This window comes from Pongo pygmaeus, chromosome 7, assembly GCF_028885625.2.
Source record: "Pongo pygmaeus isolate AG05252 chromosome 7, NHGRI_mPonPyg2-v2.0_pri, whole genome shotgun sequence".
Lineage (NCBI taxonomy): Eukaryota > Metazoa > Chordata > Mammalia > Primates > Hominidae > Pongo > Pongo pygmaeus.
Genome location: NC_072380.2, coordinates 140958406 through 140976336, shown reverse-complemented (window position 1 = coordinate 140976336; position 17931 = coordinate 140958406).

Genomic DNA, 17931 nt, shown 5'->3' with positions numbered 1-17931 from the left:
TAAAGGTCCCCAAAACTTAACAAACCCATAGCATAATAAGCACAAAGACATATATTCCTGAACACATCACAGTAAAACTATGACTATCTTTGGCCAGAAGCATAACATAAAGCTAAAACCTTGGAAGCAACCAGAAGAAATAATACATTCCAATAGGGAACTAACAATAAAATCTATGGCAGACATCTCATCAGAAACTCTGTAGATCAAAAGATATTGAAACAGCAAAGTGCAGTTAAAACAAAATAAATTATCAATCAAGAATTGTGTTTCTAATTATTTTGCTTAAAAAATGAAGGTGGAAGAGATATTTTCAGATAAATCAGAATTAGTTTAATATTAACTCAAAGATCCATAGAGAAATCACACACAAAAATATCAGAGATATAGATAGAAAACAAGGAATTAAAACAAAATATTAAAAAATACTTGATAAACAAGAAGGCAGGAAAAGAGAGAAAAAGTAAAAAAAAAGTGAGATAAATAATAAAGATAAAAGTAGATGACCTCAATACAAATTTACCAATAATTATAATCACCTCAAATAAAAGGGAGAGAGTCCACAAGAATCGCTTGAGCCCAGGAGGCAGAGGTTCCAGTGAGCTAAGATCATGTCACTGCACTCCAGCCTGGGCAACAGAGTGAGACTCTGTCTCAAAAAAAAAAAAAAAGAAAAAAGAGAGTTTCAAACTGAATAAAAAATTAAGAACCAACTATATGCTGCCAACAAGGGACATATTTTAAAATTAAGACCCAAGCAGGTTAAAGGTAAAAGAATAAAAAAGATACCATGCAATCAATAAGCATAAGAAAGCTAGAGTGGCTATATTAATGTCAGACAAAATAAACTGCAGGATTACTAGAGACATTGAGAGACACTATGATAATAAAGAGGTCAATAACTGATTAGATTTAGATAGATATAGATATAGACATAGACATAGATATAGAAATAACAATAATCAATGGTATTGAATGTCTCTGATCCTGTAATTGAGGATATAGCATATACTGCAGTAGCATATGTAAGCATATATATTTTTTACTAAATTTTACTAGCATATTTTTTCCTCCCCCACCAGAACATAAGCTCACAGAATGTGATTTTTTTGTCTGATTGTTCATTTCTGTATCTGCAGCACCTAAAACAGTGGCCGATGGATGATAGTTACCCCAAAATTTTGGTTGAAAATAGATCTGTGTGACTAAATAAATTAATAAAATGCCATTGAAGAGCTTGGGATAGTGTAGGGGCTCAATGAATGTTATTTTCCTGCTCTGTTTTCGTTTCCTCCCACATTCAAAGAAATACATCCGCAAGTTATTGTGAGACTAAGTTCACAGCTCAGGACTCATTCTCTTCCCAGTCAAAATAATATGATTACTTGCTGAATGAGACAGGAAATGACCAATAGCCACAACTAATGACACAGTCCCTGGCTGAGGAGATGAATGAACAGCTTCTATGCAGAATAAGCAATAAGGAACCACAGGAATGTGAGGCAGAAACATTTGTTAATGATTTTTAAATGAAATGATACAGCTTGCCTTCCAGTTATTCTTTGATGAATCTGACACTCACCCTACAAAATTTAACTGCCATTTTTTCAGACTAAATTCTCTTTGCCTGCACACCCAACTCTGAGGAAAGTGATAAATCATTTCAACAAGTCAGAGAATTAGAGTTCCTCATCTTCTGCAAGTAGCAGGCCCCTTCCAAGACCTGATGAATAGTATAGATCCTCCACTCAGAAAAATGCATTCACACACAATGTTTTGCATACACTTTTAGGAGACTGAAGGACTCTGTTGGCCAGATCCATACACTATGTTTTCTGAGGCAAAGTTCTTCATTTTACAGAGGAAAATACCAGGGTCCAGAGAGGAAAATCATCTAACTCAAGGTCACTGGACTTACTAGAAACAGCTGTGAACCAACTCCACATCTCCTAATATCAAGTCTAACGTTATTTTCATTATAATTACTTTGCTTTTCATAGCAGACAAAAATCTTTGCAGCCACCTCTGGCGAATGAGGTGTGTGACTCAGCTAGTTAATATCCATTTTGGAGGGGGAAAATATGAGTAGAAAGTAATGAGATTAGGGTTTGCGCCTGAGAGGAATGCTGATTTCAATCTTGACTCTCCACTTAGCTGTGTGATCTTGAATGCATTACTGAATGTTTCTGAGCTTCTGTTTTTCTTGTTTGGAAAATGAAAATTAAGAACACCTATCTCACATAGCTTTTGTGAAGATTAAATAAGAAAATCTTAGAAAGTATTGGCTGTTAGCAGGAGTACTAGTGTTATCAGGAGTTTAGTACTTTTATAATGTAAAGCAGTTTTTTGAATGGAAGTAGAAAATATTTTGGGTAATGACAATATCATTGGGAGAATTGTCCAGCCATCCACAGAAACAACTACAGCCAGTTCACAGGGCGCTCGAATAATGTGCCTCTGCAATTTAGGAGAAAGGCTATCCTGTAAGAGCTAATCTCATAATACTCAATAGACAATGAATGTTTGAGTTAGAATATGCTAGTTCGTGCTCCTGTAATAAATCATGAAGGCTTACAATTACAACAAATGTCTATTTCTTATTCACATGACTTGTTCATCACCAGTTGCCTTTGAAACTGCTGGACCCTCTGGGAAGAAGACTCTGTCTGCAACTTCGCCTATCATCAGGGTAGAAGAGAAAGACAACTATGATAAACCACATGCTGCCTTCTGCCTGGTAATGACACGTCTCACTTCCACTCACCTTTCATTGGCCAGAGCAAGCTACATAACCACGCTGTATACCCATGGGGTAGGACAATATAATTCTCCTTCTGTGAAGCCCAGTGAATATCTGTGAACAATAATTCAATCTACCTTGCTTGATTGGAGCTACCCTTGTAGAACGGGCCACTTTAAGTAATGAAACATGGAGCTGAGGTATTCGAGCCCAACCAAAATGACCAGCTGAGAGGAAGGAGTCCTCAGATGACACAAACAAAACCCAAGGCCATCAAAATTATCACAACTAGGCAATGTGAAAAAAAGAAGCAGATTAACAGAAAGGCCATAGTCTCCATAGGAGCTGGAAAAGGGAGCGGGTGACATAAAATATGAATTCCCAATCATTTGGCAAGAGTGCCCTGGTGCACTTGGCAAGCCTTTTTTGCCTTAGTGATATCTGTAAGATGGGGTCATAATAATAAGCAGGTCTTAGAGCAGTCACGGGAATCACTAAACGAAATGATTGATATGTGCACAAGCACAGCACAGTATGTGGTCCATATTAGATGATCATTAAATGCTAGCATGTGTGTGTATACACAGATATACATATATATATGTACATACACACACGCTATATCATCCGTATGTTATATCTCTATATTGTGGATCACATCCAGGGTCTGGACCCTGAGAGGAGGCTGAGTCTGCAGACCCCACCTGGCTCTGTTGCTGCCCTCCATGATCATATCGCCTGGCTTGGATTCCTCACATCTATGTTGTGCATTACCATTTGCAAAAAGTGTATGTCCACCCTCTTTTTCCCATGCAATCCCTGCAAACCCACGAAGTGCAAGATCCCACTGTTTGTAAGTGGCAAAGCCAAACTCCAAGCAGGACTTTACCTGAAGCCTTTGGGATCCAAATCCTGTGCTCTTTCTCAAACAAAATCCTGCCTGAGGCAAAGTTCTGGCCACCTTCTTTGATCTCTCCATCCCCTCCCCACCCACCGCCTACCGTCATTTTCTCTCTCTCACCCTCCCTCTCTGCAATAGCTACTTCAAAGGAACAATATTTGAAGAATAATGGTGCTCAGTTACCCTACTTTTCATTCAGGGCATGTGCCTCCCCTTCAAGTCTCCCGGTGTGTCCAACCCAGGACGTGCCTGGCTTTGGGTTGGTTCTGTCCCTGTTCTGGGCTCCATCTGCCCTGGCACTGAACGCTGGGCCTGCTTCTCATTGTAACAAGGCTGCACTAATTAGCTGTGTTGGATTTTGCATATGGAGAGAGAATGCAAATAAATGCAAAGCAGCATGCAAATTAGCATCATCTTGGCTCTCCCAAAGAACCAGCCTGCAATACTGATGTCAGCGACCAAGTATATTAATAGCCCATCTCACTAAGGCATGCTATTTTTTCAAAGGAGGCAGGCATCAGGGTTTTTCTTTTCTTTTTTTTTTCTGGAATAATAGTGACTTTATATTGAATTCCGAGTTTATGATCCTCGACAAGAAGTTCATTGACCACAATGCTGTGTTCTCTCTAGAAGGTTCTTGTGAGCAATAGGCTTTGCTGGAAAGAGAGCACAGACTCAGGAACTGAGTCATAGAGATCAGAGTTTCAAATCCTGCTCTTTGCTTGGACAGTTACCTAGTCTGAGCCTCAGTCTCCTCAACTGTAAAATGGGGTTAATAAATCTACTACAGAGTTGCTGATGAGGACTAAATGAGATCACGTTTAAAGTAGACTGAAATACAATAGATTAGCAGTAAGTTCATCTCCTCCTCTCATATTCCTTCTCCGCTTTGAGGAGCTAAGTTGGTAATTCATGGAGACCGGAGGGTGCTCATCTCCCCCTCCTCGTTTTCCCTGTATTGCTTGCCATTCCATTAAATGTGTTTAAATGTGTCTTTCTAGTACAAAGCTGTGACAGTAACACACAAGCCCAGTCATTTTTTGCAAGAAATTACAGGGCCTCTTACATCTTCCAGAAACGAGATTATGACTCTGTCCTGCTCCCGACAGCCCACCTCTGTAACACAGCAGCTATTCTTACAAAGCCTCTTCTAGCATCCTCCCATCCCTAATGTCGTTCTTGGGTTCCCTGGGAGGTTAGGGGCTCTCCTCTGTGCTCCCAGAACGCCCACTCTGTGTCCCCTTCAGGACTGTACACTATTGCCATAGCCTGGTTTATCTTCCCCCAAAACAGACTAGAAGTTTCTCACAGGCAGGGACTAGTTCTGAATCATCTGTGTGTGCTGAGTGCACATGGAAGACGTCCTGGCCCAGAGGAGGTGCTGAGTATATGTGGGAGTTAGAGAGATGGGGGAGGGTAAAAGGAAAGAAGCATCACCATATATTTAGCAGGGGCCACATAAAAATCTGCATAATTATTCATAACAAAACACAGACAGAAGTGATACTTATATTCTGGAAATGCATGAAAACCTGAGCTTGGGTGCCTGACACTAAGCCCCACCTCAAGCAGAAAGAGGCCACAGGGACACGGATCTTCTCTAACACAGAGATGGTGCCCTGAGGTGGGCACTGTGGGGACAGTGGGGCTCCTGGTTAGGGCTCCCGGTTTCCCAGACCAGGCTCATCCACTCGGAATTGAACATCCCAGTGTTCTGACCAGATGTCCAAGATTCACATTCTGTCACTGGAGCCCGTGTCTGATGCAAAATAAATAAATGGCTATTGTTCGAACTTCCTGCTCCCCCACTGGTGGGGAGGGCACACGCACACATATATACTAAGGGGCACACATTTGGAGCTGCTCACAGGCAACAGACACACACTCTGAGATTAGCTTTATCTTCTTATGTGTTCCAAATACCCAGACACTGCTCTTGGTGGTTACTGGCATTTCTGAAGCTCCACAGATGCCAAGCGTGAAGATAGCCCCAGAGTCCCCAACTGTTTCGCCTTCCCATGCCCACTGCAGGGCCTCAGCTCTGGATAAAGATGGCACCCCTAGGATCCCACTCAACAGTCAGTCTCCAGAGGATCCCTTGCCACTGGGCTGAGGAGTGTCCTGGGTTCTCCTTTTTGGGCTGTTAAGTTAATTTCAAGGCCAAAAGGCAGAGGTATCAGCTGAGTGAGCCAGAGGACCTACAGAAAGGAAACCCTAGCCCCTGGCCCTCAGCTCTTTCTCACGGCAGCTCCTGGGAGAGTTGTTCTCACTTTGCCGGTGAAGAAACTGAGAGATGACGTGGCACATACACTTGCACTTGGCCCCCGGACTGGAGCCAAGACCACCGTGCAGCCTCCCGGGGCCTGGCCTGGGGACCCAGGTAGATGGTTCCTGGGTCCTGGGTGGATGGTTCTCAAAGAGCCCTGAGCTATTTGAGTAAACAGGTTCTTAAGAAGAAAACAGTCCAAAGAGCTAGGGCAAAACTTCTAAGCCCTCAGAGGGTCTCACCTCTCCATAGGGGGAGGAAGGAGGGATGGGCACGGCCCTTCCTGGGGACAAAGCTGAAGGGTAACATTTGGCCCTTCTGGGCAGAAGCCTCTGTGGGAGGAGGAAACGTCTGGAGAGACTGAGGAGTAAAGCGGGGGAGAGAGAGAAAGAAAAGGGGAAGAGGAAGGGAGAGAGAAAGAGAGGGGAAGTAAGGAATGCAGGGAGAGAGGGAGGAGGAAGGAAAGGGGAGAGGGAGAAAAGGAGCAAGGTGGGGAGGACCATCTACCTTAGAGGGAAGAGTGGGTTCTCCATGGAAACAAAAGTGCCTGTTTGCCTTAGGATGCCACCAAGGAGGAAAATTGTAAATCACTTTCCAGGCAGGAGGCAGGATGATTGCCCTGTCTTTGACAGCTGAATTTGAAAACACTCCTATCAATCATCATAGATCCTGTGGCGCCCACCTATGCCAGGTGCTATGGGGGCTATTAAAAAAAAAAAGACAGGCCTCACACACACTGTTTTATCTTACACATTCCTTTTAGACAAATATTATGCAAGAATTATTTCATCTCTTCCCCCATCCTTAACTGCAAAGACAGCAAGGGAGGGAAAGAAGGAGGGAGGGAGGGAAAGAGGGAGGGAGGGAAAGAGGGAGGGAGGGAGGGGCCAACAAACTTATTTACCTGCCGATCACACCAAGAAGGATCTTTCATCCAGACACAGGTGCTGGAGATGGAGAGACTTGAGTCTGAAACTCAGCAACCCCTGTGCCATTTATTGAGCGCTTACTGTGTGCCAGGCCTGGTGCTGAGTCACCCACGTTCTCCCATTTAGTGCCTACAGTGTGCCCTGGGAAAGGTATTGTCACTACTCCCATTTTTCTGAAGAAGAATCTGGTTTTCAAGAGATGTCACACAAGTGGTTCAAGTCACAGCACTAGCAGGAGGCAGGTAGCAGGACTTCAACAGACTGAAATAAAAGGTGCTTATTCTCAATTCCCATAAAATGGCACTTTCTCTTTTTCATTGGAGAGAGAGTCTCACTCTGTCACTCAGGCTGGACTGCAGTGGCATGATCTCAGCTCACTGCAACCTCTGCCACCCCAGTTCAAACAATTCCCCTGCCTCAGCCTCCCGAGTAACTGGGATTACAAGCGTGTGCTACCATGCCCGACTAATTTTTGTATTTTTAGTAGAAACAGGGTTTCACCATATTGGCCAGGTTGGTCTCAAATTCCTGACCTCAAGTGATCCACCCGCCTCGGCCTCCCAAAGTGCTGAGATTACAGGCATGAGCCTGCTTTCCTATTTATATGTCCTAATTCCATGTCAGCAAATGCCATAGTGCTGGGTTGGAGGAAGCCCGGCCTGCAGGAAAAATGACAAGCTGAAGGAAGGAGGTTGACTCCTGCTTGTCTTAACAGGCACTTGGTGGGCCTTAAGAGGTCGCTGTGCATGTGTGCCTGCATGTGTGTCTGTGCATGTGTATGCGTGTATGTGTGCGTGTGTACATGCATAGATGTGTGAGCATGAATGTGTGTTTATGTGCCTCTCTATGTACCTGCATGTGTGTTTGTGCACATGTATGAGAGCAAGTGTGAGTGTATGTGCATGCGTGTGTGTGAGAGAGCATAAGTGTGTATGTGTGTGCCTCTGTGTGTGTGTAGTAGGTGTATGGTGCTTGGTGGCGAGGAGATTGAGCATGACAGGGTAGCTGGAAAGGCATTAAGAGTTCCCTTACTTTACATGCAGATGATGTTTTTCACCAAAATGGAGTATTCTCTCTCTCTGTTTTTCTATTTGTCTACCTTTCTCTCTCTCTCTCTCTCTCCCTTTCTCTCTCTCTCTCTCTCACTCTCACACACACACACACACACACACACAACCTTGTACGTGATTTCTTCTTATGTGTGACAGAGCTAACTGCTTAAAAATTACCTGGCTGGCAGACACTGCGATCATACATTCACAAGCTTTACCCCATGTGGATTCCATGAGGGGAGTGTTGTCACCCTCATTTTACAGAGAAAATGAGACTTGCAGAGGTCAAGCGGTGTTTTCAAGGTCACCCAGGCTGTGACTCAATGGTGGCTTAATTTCCCCTTAAATGTGACTGATTCCAGACATACCAAAGAAAAAGTATATATGGGTCCATAATGAGTACTCACGTACCTGCTCTTCTATTTAAGGTAAAAATCCCTGCTTCCCAAAAGTAACTTAGACATTTCTCATTCCCTTAAATGTGTGTATAGTCTGCTGTTTGTGAACAACATACATCCTGGTTATTCTGTTTGCCACTGTCCTACCCAGATCCATCTCTGTGCCCCAGAGACTGCTCCCAGTAGAGGGCATCTCCCAGATGCCCTTGTTATCTGGTTCTTATTGGGTTCAGCCAAAGAGCCTGGCAAGAAATTGCAGCTGGGGCAGGAGGAGAGAGAGATCGGGGTATTTCCTACCGCACTTCTTCCTTGCTATGGTTATGTGATCCTGGGGCCTGCCTGACAGCCTCTCCTCTTACCCTCAGGCCCCCACCGGGTTCCTGTAACACTGCCTCCTATACTTGCCCCTTCAGGTAACTCCCAATTTGCTAGTTCCTGGAAACCTCAGAACCTCCTTGGTTCCTTGAATCCACTATGTTGATTATATATATTCATAAAACACCCAAAAACTAGTGGCTTAAAACAATAACCAGTTCTTTGCTCATTATTCTGTAGGCTGGTAATTTGACTTGGGCTCACCTAGGCAGTTCTTCTGCTCAAAGTGGTGCTGATTGGGCTCATTGTACATTTGCAGTGTCAGCTCGTCCTGGTTGGTAATGGCTGTGGGTTGTATCTTTCTCTCCAAAAGGCTTCCAGTAGGCCATTGCAGGCTTCTTTACATGAAGTCAGAAGCATTCCAAAAAGGTCAAGGCAAAAATCACAAGACCTCTGGAACTCACCCCAAATCACTTTTGCCGCAGCCTATTTGTTAAAACCAGTCACAAAGCCAGCCCAGACTAAAAGGGATGGGAAAATGGATTCCTTCTCTGGGTATAAGGAGCAGCAAATAGGGAATAAATAATGGAATGGGAGGAATCTGTGGTTATTAAACAATCTCTTCTTTCTGAGACCTCTATAAATATCCCTTCTTTTCCTTCTCTTTAGAATTCCAGTTGCATCTGGATGTGCCTTCTGCTTCCTACTGGGACCCTACCAGGCACAGTATATAACATTATTATGATATACTACACCTATTTTTTTTTTTTTTTTTTGAGATAGAATCTCACTCTGTTGCCCAGGCTGGAGTACAGTGGCACGATCTCAACTCACTGCAACCTCCATCTCCCAGGGTCGAGCAATTCTCCTGCCTCAGCCTCCCAAGTAGCTGGGACCACAGGCATGGGCCACTCCCCTGCCCCTCTGGCTAATTTTTGTATTTTTAGTGGAGACGGGGTTTCACCATGTTGCCCAGGCTGGTCTCAAACTCCTGGCCTCAAGTGATCCACCTGCCTCAGCCTCCCAAAGTGCTGAGATTACAGGCATGAGACACCATGCCAGGCCATATACAGATTCTTCAGACTGTTTTTTATGCTTTACATCATGTTTTTGAGATTCATCTATATTTACTATATGTAGCTCTATTCTCTGATTTTCACTTCTCTGTGATATTCTTTGTGTGAGTTTATTTGTCCATTCTCTGTTGGATGGACATTTAATTTAACATTTTTTTTTTTTGGTGTTGCAAATACTACATTTCTGCTTTGCACATGAGCATTCTCTAGGGAGTATAATTAGGAGTAAAGTTGCTGTAGTGTAATACTGCCAAATTACTTTCCAAAGTCAACATAGTCTTTAATAGAACAAATAGAATTTGAGAGCTGAACAAAGCTGGAAAACCAGGTTCCCCTTACATTAAGCAATTATGTGTTTTGAAGAACTGTAGCAATATCTGGTTGGAATGAGCCACCCACCCAATGTAAGAATCCTTTCAACAGTGTTCCCAGGGGATGGTCAAACAATCCTTTCTTGAACTCTTGGAAATCCACATGGGAAGCCTGATACTTTAACTGTGATTCCCTCTGCAGAGCAAGAATAAATTTGGGGAAAAAAATAGTCCTCTTTTTTTTTTTTGCTGTGCTACTGAAGCCTGCACTCACCACTGGAACGTGTGGCAAAAGGAAAAAGGAACAAAGGATGAAGGCAGCTGGCAGTAGGCTGGGTAGATGCAGAAGGACCATTCTGCCCTGTAAGAAGTGAGTGCTTTATCCTGGAAGCAATGAAAAGTCACTGAAGGAAGTTAGGCAGGAAAGAAGCATGTCCAGATTTGGTTTTCAAAAATTCATTCAATCTGGAGTATCCACAATGATGGCAGAGGAACCAAAGAGGGAACAGTTACAGCGACCCTGAAGAAAGATGCTAATGCCCAGATAAAAAGATATTAAGGCTGGAGAAAGGAACCTGCTTCAGTGGTTGAGACTAGAACCTGGAAGAGAACTGGTTTATGGCACTTACTTGCCCTATTAACCTCCTTGAGCGTTTGTTTCTTTATCAGTAAAACAAGGGTAATAATGGTACCTATTCCATAGAGTTTGTATGAAGATAAAATAAAATCTCACATTTGAAAAGTTTTCTGTCTGGCTCGTGGTGTGTGCTTATAGTGTAAGTGTCAACTATTGTTATCGTTGAAGAACTGTTGAGAACACTTAGGGACAATAATAGTCAGGGTAGACTAAAGTGCCGCAGCTGAAATCCTCAAATTCGTAATGGTTAAAACACAACAGGATTTTATTTTCTCATACATGGGAGTCCAAGGTGAGAGTCTCAGATTTACAGACAGTCTCCTCGACATGGTGATTTAGGGCCCCTAGTGGCCCTAATCATCCAGCCTGAGGAAAGGAAAAGGACACATCCACTTTTCTTTTTCTTTTTTTTTTTTTTTTTTTTTGAGATAGAGTCTCACTCTGTCACCCAGGCTGGAGTGCAGTGGCGAGATCTCGGCTCACTGCAAGCTCCGCCTCCCGGGTTCACGCCATTCTCCTGCCTCAGCCTCCCGAGTAGCTGGGACTACAGGCACCTGCCACCACACCCAGCTAATTTTTTGTATTTTTAGTAGAGACGGGGTTTCACCTTGTTAGCCAGGATGGCCTCAATCTCCTGACTTCATGATCCTCCCGCCTCGGCCTCCCAAAGTGCTGGGATTACAGGCGTGAGCCACCGCGCCCGGCCTAGTACATCCACTTCTTAAAAGCCCTCCTCCTGGATGTGGGCACAGCTTTCCTGCTCATGGTCCCTTGGTGAAAACCAGTCACAAGGCCACAGCTAGATGCAAGGGAAGCTGGGAAATGTAGTCACTGACCAAGCAGCCACTTCTGTCTCCACCAGGGCTTCCCAACCTCAGCACTATTGGCATTGCAGGGTGGATAATTCTTTGTTATCAGGCTGTCCTGTGCACATGGTAGGATGTTTGGTAGCATCCTTGGCCTCCGCTTACTAGATACTAGTAGTGTTAGCACAGGCACTAGTACACACACACACACACACACACATACAGAGGATACAATTCCTACCAAGCTGTGACAACCGAAAAGTCTTTAGACATGTCTTCTGTGGGGCAAAATTGCTCCTGGTTAAGAAATATTGCTTTACACTAAAGAAGGGGAGAAGAGATACTGTGAGGCAACTGGCAACCTCTTTTGGAGAGAGAAAATTCAAGTTACTAGCTCAGCTGAATTCCTAGTCCCTACTAGAATGTGAACTCCCTGAATGCATGGGTTTTGTATGCTTTGTTTTCTGCAGAATCTCCACCTCCATACCTACAGTAGCACCTGACTCCAAAAAGGTGCTCAATAAATAGTTGTTAACTAACTGAATGTGTTAGGTAGACTAGACCAACATGTACTAGTCAAACATACCTGGGGTGTTTTCCATAAACCGAACACTGTGCTTATAAAGGATGCCCTCTCTCCTCGCCACAGGTAATAATTAATAATAACAATAATAATAAAAGCCCAGATCCACTGGAAGAAGGAAATCACATGAGATCTGCCAACCCCACCTCTGGAGGTGATGAGCATTGGTACCTAAAGGACAAATATAAAATTCCGGCTCCATCAGCTGCTCCCCACCACTGCTAAAGGGCCTCACGATACCCGAACGCTGGAGATCCCTCTGCCATACCTGACATCAAGCCATTACATTCTCTGAAAGAAGACCTGATTATGCCATAGGCAACAACCTACAATTTCTCATCTGCTAAGTGAGGTTCCGTGGGATTTTAATTCTCCCGTTCACTTTAGAGGCTCCCGTCCCATCTTTGAAGTATTTTCCCTCCTCCTGGCTCTGACACCTCTGTCAACACTACAAGGCAGGAGATGCTATGACATTATGGTTGCCATGGATGAATCTAATGGTTATATTGATTTCTTGGTTACATCTGCTCCAAAAGAGCCACGGAAAATCAGGCCCTGAGGGTCTGGAAAGATAAAAGAAGAGAAAAAATTAAATGGACTTCTTTTTTCTTCAGGGAAATAATTACTATAAACAAATTAACATGTGAGCCCATGTTTAGAAGCGTTTATTACAAGAGACCATGAAATACAAGCACAGCAGTACAGGGCACACACTGTGCAACCCAGAAAGAGTCAAACACCAAAATCGCCTGAAAAAGAACCTCGAAGTTAGCTTCAAGGCAGGATGATTAAAAAGCCAGCCAGATTGTACATGTCATGAAAAAAAGATGTTTACTAGCTTTATGAAATTAAAATCCCTAAGCTGCAATTTCCTCACTTGTAACATGGAACTAATAATATTAATACCTACCTTGCAGAATGATCATGAAAAACAAATGAAACAAGTGTGAAAATACCAAGCAAAGTCTCTGCCACACATTACAGTTTCAATTAATATTATTTTTGCTTCACAGGGAAAAGAAAAGTGGATAGTCAGAAAATATGCATGGCTTTAAGCATGACAATTAATAAGAAGGAGTAAAAACTGGGACAACCACTGAACAACCTCCTATAAATAGAAACAAAACCAAAATGTTGATAAAAACCACGTGCCGTTCCTCCATGACATGAGCAGGCAATAACCAAGAGGGTCCCTCTCAGGAGGCCATATGACATGGAACCCAGACAATGACTTTCCAAACCCCAACATCTGCACCTCTTTCCACAGTCAGACCAGCACCAGCACAGAAGGTTCTATCCTGGCCAGCCTTGGGGAGAGCAAACTTCCCACCTTGCCACCCCCAAGAGACAAACAAATCAGGCAATTAAAAAGGGTGAGAGAGAAAGGGAACAAATTAATTTTTAGAGCCAGTTTGCACATCAAAACCAGACCCCAGCTACCAAAGAAATCAGACAAATTCATGAAACAAGAGTCCGAGGGTCGGTTTTAGCGCAGTGTTACCATCCACACCATGAGGCTAGTAGGGCAAACATTTTGGCTCCAAATCCACATATCTAAGACATTGGCCAGTGGTGGAAAGGCCCCTTCTTCCCTCTTTCCTTGGTTACTAGGCACTAATCTAAGCACTGTGGTATCAGAAGATGATGAGACAGATACTCTGCAGTATGTCTTCAAATGTGGCAACTGTTGAGAAGTTTTGGATAACTCTAGGGATTGTCCAAGAAACACAGATGAAATAGTGCCTCTTGCGTTGTTCAGAGAGCCCCCCCAACCCCCAGACATTTTAAACTTGGTCAGGCTAGACCACGGACAGCCTTCTGGTTCTGAAGGTGGCAAAATTTAGATACACTATTTATTTATTTATTTTTATTTTATTTTATTTTATTTATTTTTGAGACGGAGTCTCTCTCTGTCGCCCAGGCTGGAGTGCAGTGGCGTGATCTCAGCTCACCACAAGCTCTGCCTCCTGGGTTCACCCCATTCCCCTGCCTCAGCCTCCCAGATAGCTGAGACTACAGGCACCCGCCACCAGGCCCAGCTAATTTTTTGTGTTTTTAGTAGACACAGGGTTTCACTGTGTTAGCCAGGATGGTCTCGATCTCCTGACATCATGATCCGCCTGCCTCGGCCTCCCGAAGTGCTGGGATTATAGGCATGAGCCACTGCGCCTGGCCAATACACTGATTAAAAGTAGCCCTCCCACAACTAGGGCCTTTAGATGATATGCATCCAGAGTGATCTGGTTGCCTGCAAGAGAAAGAGTCCTGGGTAAGCACCTACAATGCACTAAGCATTGGGAACAGATTCAGAGATGAGAAACATTCATATATTCATTCAGCAAATGTTCATTAAGCTCCCACTATGTGACAATCATGATATTAGGAACTGGGTTCAGAGCAGTAAATTCAGTAGGAAATGAGCATCTTTTTTTCTGCCTTCAAGTTGTTCACGGACATACAGAAAAGTAAACAGAAGTCAAAACAGGAGTGGTAAATCCAGTGGGAATAGACAGGAAGGGCCAAGACGAGTCTACAGGATGAGCAGGAATGAGTTAAGCATAAGGTTTTTTAAATAAACGAATGAATAAGTATGAATTAATTAATTCAAAGGTGAGAGACAGGGACCTCTGAGCAGAAGAAATTAAGTGCAAAAGTGAAGGAGCATGCAAGATCATCAAAACTGTCAGCTAGTAAGTGATCTGGTGCAGCTGGTGTGGGCTAAAGTGGCAAGATACTAACAAAAGCAATGATAAGAACACAATGACGGCTGGCATTTCCTGAGTTTTTTCCATGCACTGTTCAAAGGGCTTTAGGTGCATTATTTCATTGAATATACACAACATTACTACCTCCATTTTACAGATGAGAAAACTGAGGCATTCATGAGACTAAGAATTTCCCCTTGGTCACACAGCCCACAAGTGGCTCAGCTGGGATTCAAACTAATGCCAGAGACTTCCTTCTTCACCTGTGGATCTTGAGGAGGGTTTTGCAGGTCACAGGAAGGCTTCTAGACTCAGTCTTGTCAGAAATTAAGAGGCCAAGAAAAGATGCTACACAGTTTTGGCTCATGAACATCTCACGTTCTCTAAGGAGAGGCAGGCAAGTGCAAAGTCTACACAGGCCTTGACAAGTGCTAGACCATAGATTAGACAAAGAGACATGCCTGTGCCTCTGACCCAGAATGAGGGTAAGTTGAATATTTCTTTGACAGATTGATGAAGGCTTCATAGAGCTGGTATCATCTGAGTCAAGTCTGGAGGGAAGAGAAAGATATCAGGCAGATGTCACAGTATATGCAAAGGAAGGGAAGGTAGAGACTGCACCACGTGTTGGAGGCAGGTAGGTTTGGAGCAATCTGAAGCATAGGGGAGGAGCGGCAAGAAGGACTCGTTTTTCACTCAGAGCTTGTCTGTGGCCTGGAGTCCAGGGTTTAGGTCCTGGAGAACCAGTAGCTTGAGGGTTCTTCAAATTCAGAGATGGTGGCCCTGAATCACTTAACATGGTACAGATGAAACTTACGCAAGAATGCCCTGCACATACATGGAGGGCTTTCAAGGTACTTATCAACTGTCACCTGCACCTCTAAGATGAAGTGAAGTTGGGTGAAGTCTGCTGGCAAGAGAGTGGGCTGAAGCACCTCGAAAATGTCTCTTTCCTCTTCTCTTTTTTCAATTTCACACACATACGTACAGAAGTTCCTTAATACTGAGAAAGCCCACCAAAAACACCTGGACCAGGAAAAAGGCAAGAGAAGGAGGAGGGAAAGCACCTGAGCACAAATCCCAGCCCTGCCCTGACCAGCTGTGTGCTCATCTTAACCATTTACTCCTCCTGGGGAAGACTACATTTCCCAGCCTCCTTTGCAGTTAGTTTGAGGCCATGGGGCTGAGTCTTGGCCCATGGAGGCTGGGCAAAATGCACAAAAGCCTCCACTTCCAGGCCTAGCCTTTTTGAACATCCTAAGTGACCCTCTGCCCTCTCTTTTTCCTTCCATGGTGACTTTGGGGACCACATGCTCCAAATGATAGGGGCTATAGAATGAAGGACGGCTGCCCTACCCCAGTAAGACTGCAACTTAAGCAAGAAATGTATTTGATATGTTAATCCATTGAAACTTTAGGGTTTGTCTGTTGCTGCAAAAGATATTGATTCTCCAGTGATTCTAAAAGCTTGATCCGCAAGCCCACAGCCTCAGCCTCAACTTGGAACTTGTCTGAAATACATGTTCTCTGGCCAGGCACGGTGGCTCATGCCTGTAATTCCAACACTTTGGGAGGCCGAGGTGGGTGGATCACCTAAAGTCAGGAGTTTGAGACTAGCCTGGCCAACATGGTGAAACCCCGTCTCTACTAAAAATACAAAAATTAGCCGGGTGTAGTGGTGGGCGCCTGTAATCCCAGCTACTTGGGAGGAGGCAGGAGAATCACTTGAACCAGGAGGGCGGAGTGAGCCAAGATCGTACCACTTCACTCCAGCCTGCTAGACAGAGGGAGACTCTGTCTCAAAAAGAGCAAAAGCAAAAGCAAAAGAAAAAAGAAACAGATTCTCAAGTCCCACCCTAAAGCTGCAAAATCAGACAGAAACTCTGTGCTCAGGGCTTAGAGATTGTTTTCAAGCAATTCTGATGCAGCTACAGTTTGAGAACCACTGGCTTCCTCTGAGAGGCTACTGTGTGGCCTTCATGTTTTTGAGCCTTGGTTTCCTCCTTTGTCAAATGGAGATAAGAACACCTCCCTTTCCAGGGTTCATAGGAGGGTCAAGTGATACTGCATGCAACGATGTGTTTAAGGAGTCTGGCATGGTAATTGATACACAGTCAATACATAATAAATGCTATTTCTTAATAAATAAAAATGTTAAATGTTAGTTCTTTTTCTTTTAGCTAGGGGCCTGGGACTGCCAGAAAAACAGAAGGTGGGGATGGGGATTGCCAGAGAAATAGAAGGTGGGGTCAGACTCATACCTCTAATCCCAGCACTTTGGGAGGCCAAAGTAGGCAGATGATTTGAGGTCGAGAGTTCAAGACCAGCCTGGCCAGCATGGTGAAACCCCATCTCTGCTAAAAAATACAAAAATTAGCTGGGCGTGTTGGTGGGTGCCTGTAATCTCAGCTACTCAGGAGGCTGAGGCCGGAGAATAGCTTGAACCCAGGAGGCAGAGGTTGCAGTGAGCCGAGATTGCGCCACTGCACTCCAGACTGGGTGACAGAGCAAGATACATTCTCGAAAAAATTAAAAAAGAAATTTAAAAAGCAAAAGAAGGTGTGATTCCTGTCTCTTGGCACTGTGCTACACAGCTTGTAAGATGCCCTCATTGATTCCTGCCTCCCGGTATTCAAGCCTTTGTGTAATGTACTCCTGTTGCAGGTGGACTGGACCTAGGGACTCACTTCTAATGAATGTAATATATTAAGCTAAGCTCCTTTTAAATGTCCCAGGGGAGAATTATTTGCCTCTTCCAGCTTCTGGAGGCCCCAGGTGTTCCTTGGCTTGTGGCTACATCACTCCAATCTCTGTTTCCTTTTTCGAATGACCTTCTCCTCTTCTGTCTCTTATAAAAATACTTGTCACTAGATTTAGGGTCGCCCATAGAATCCAGGATGATCTCATCTCAGGATCCTTAATTATACATGCAAAAATATTTTTTTCCAAGTAAGATGATATTCACAGGTTCTGAGATGTAGACATTTCTTTTGGGGGTCCACCATCCAACCCACACAGTGCCCAAAGAAGGGTCAGGTCTTGTTCAATCTTAGATTCCACTGACCAAGACACCTCATGTGTAGTGCATGACACAAACTTAAAATTTGACCAAGTTTTTTAACAGAATGGCAGAAGTGCATAACAGTAAAGCTACTGGGCTTTAGAATTAGCTAAACTCCTATTCAAACTTCAACCACTTACAAATAAGTGAC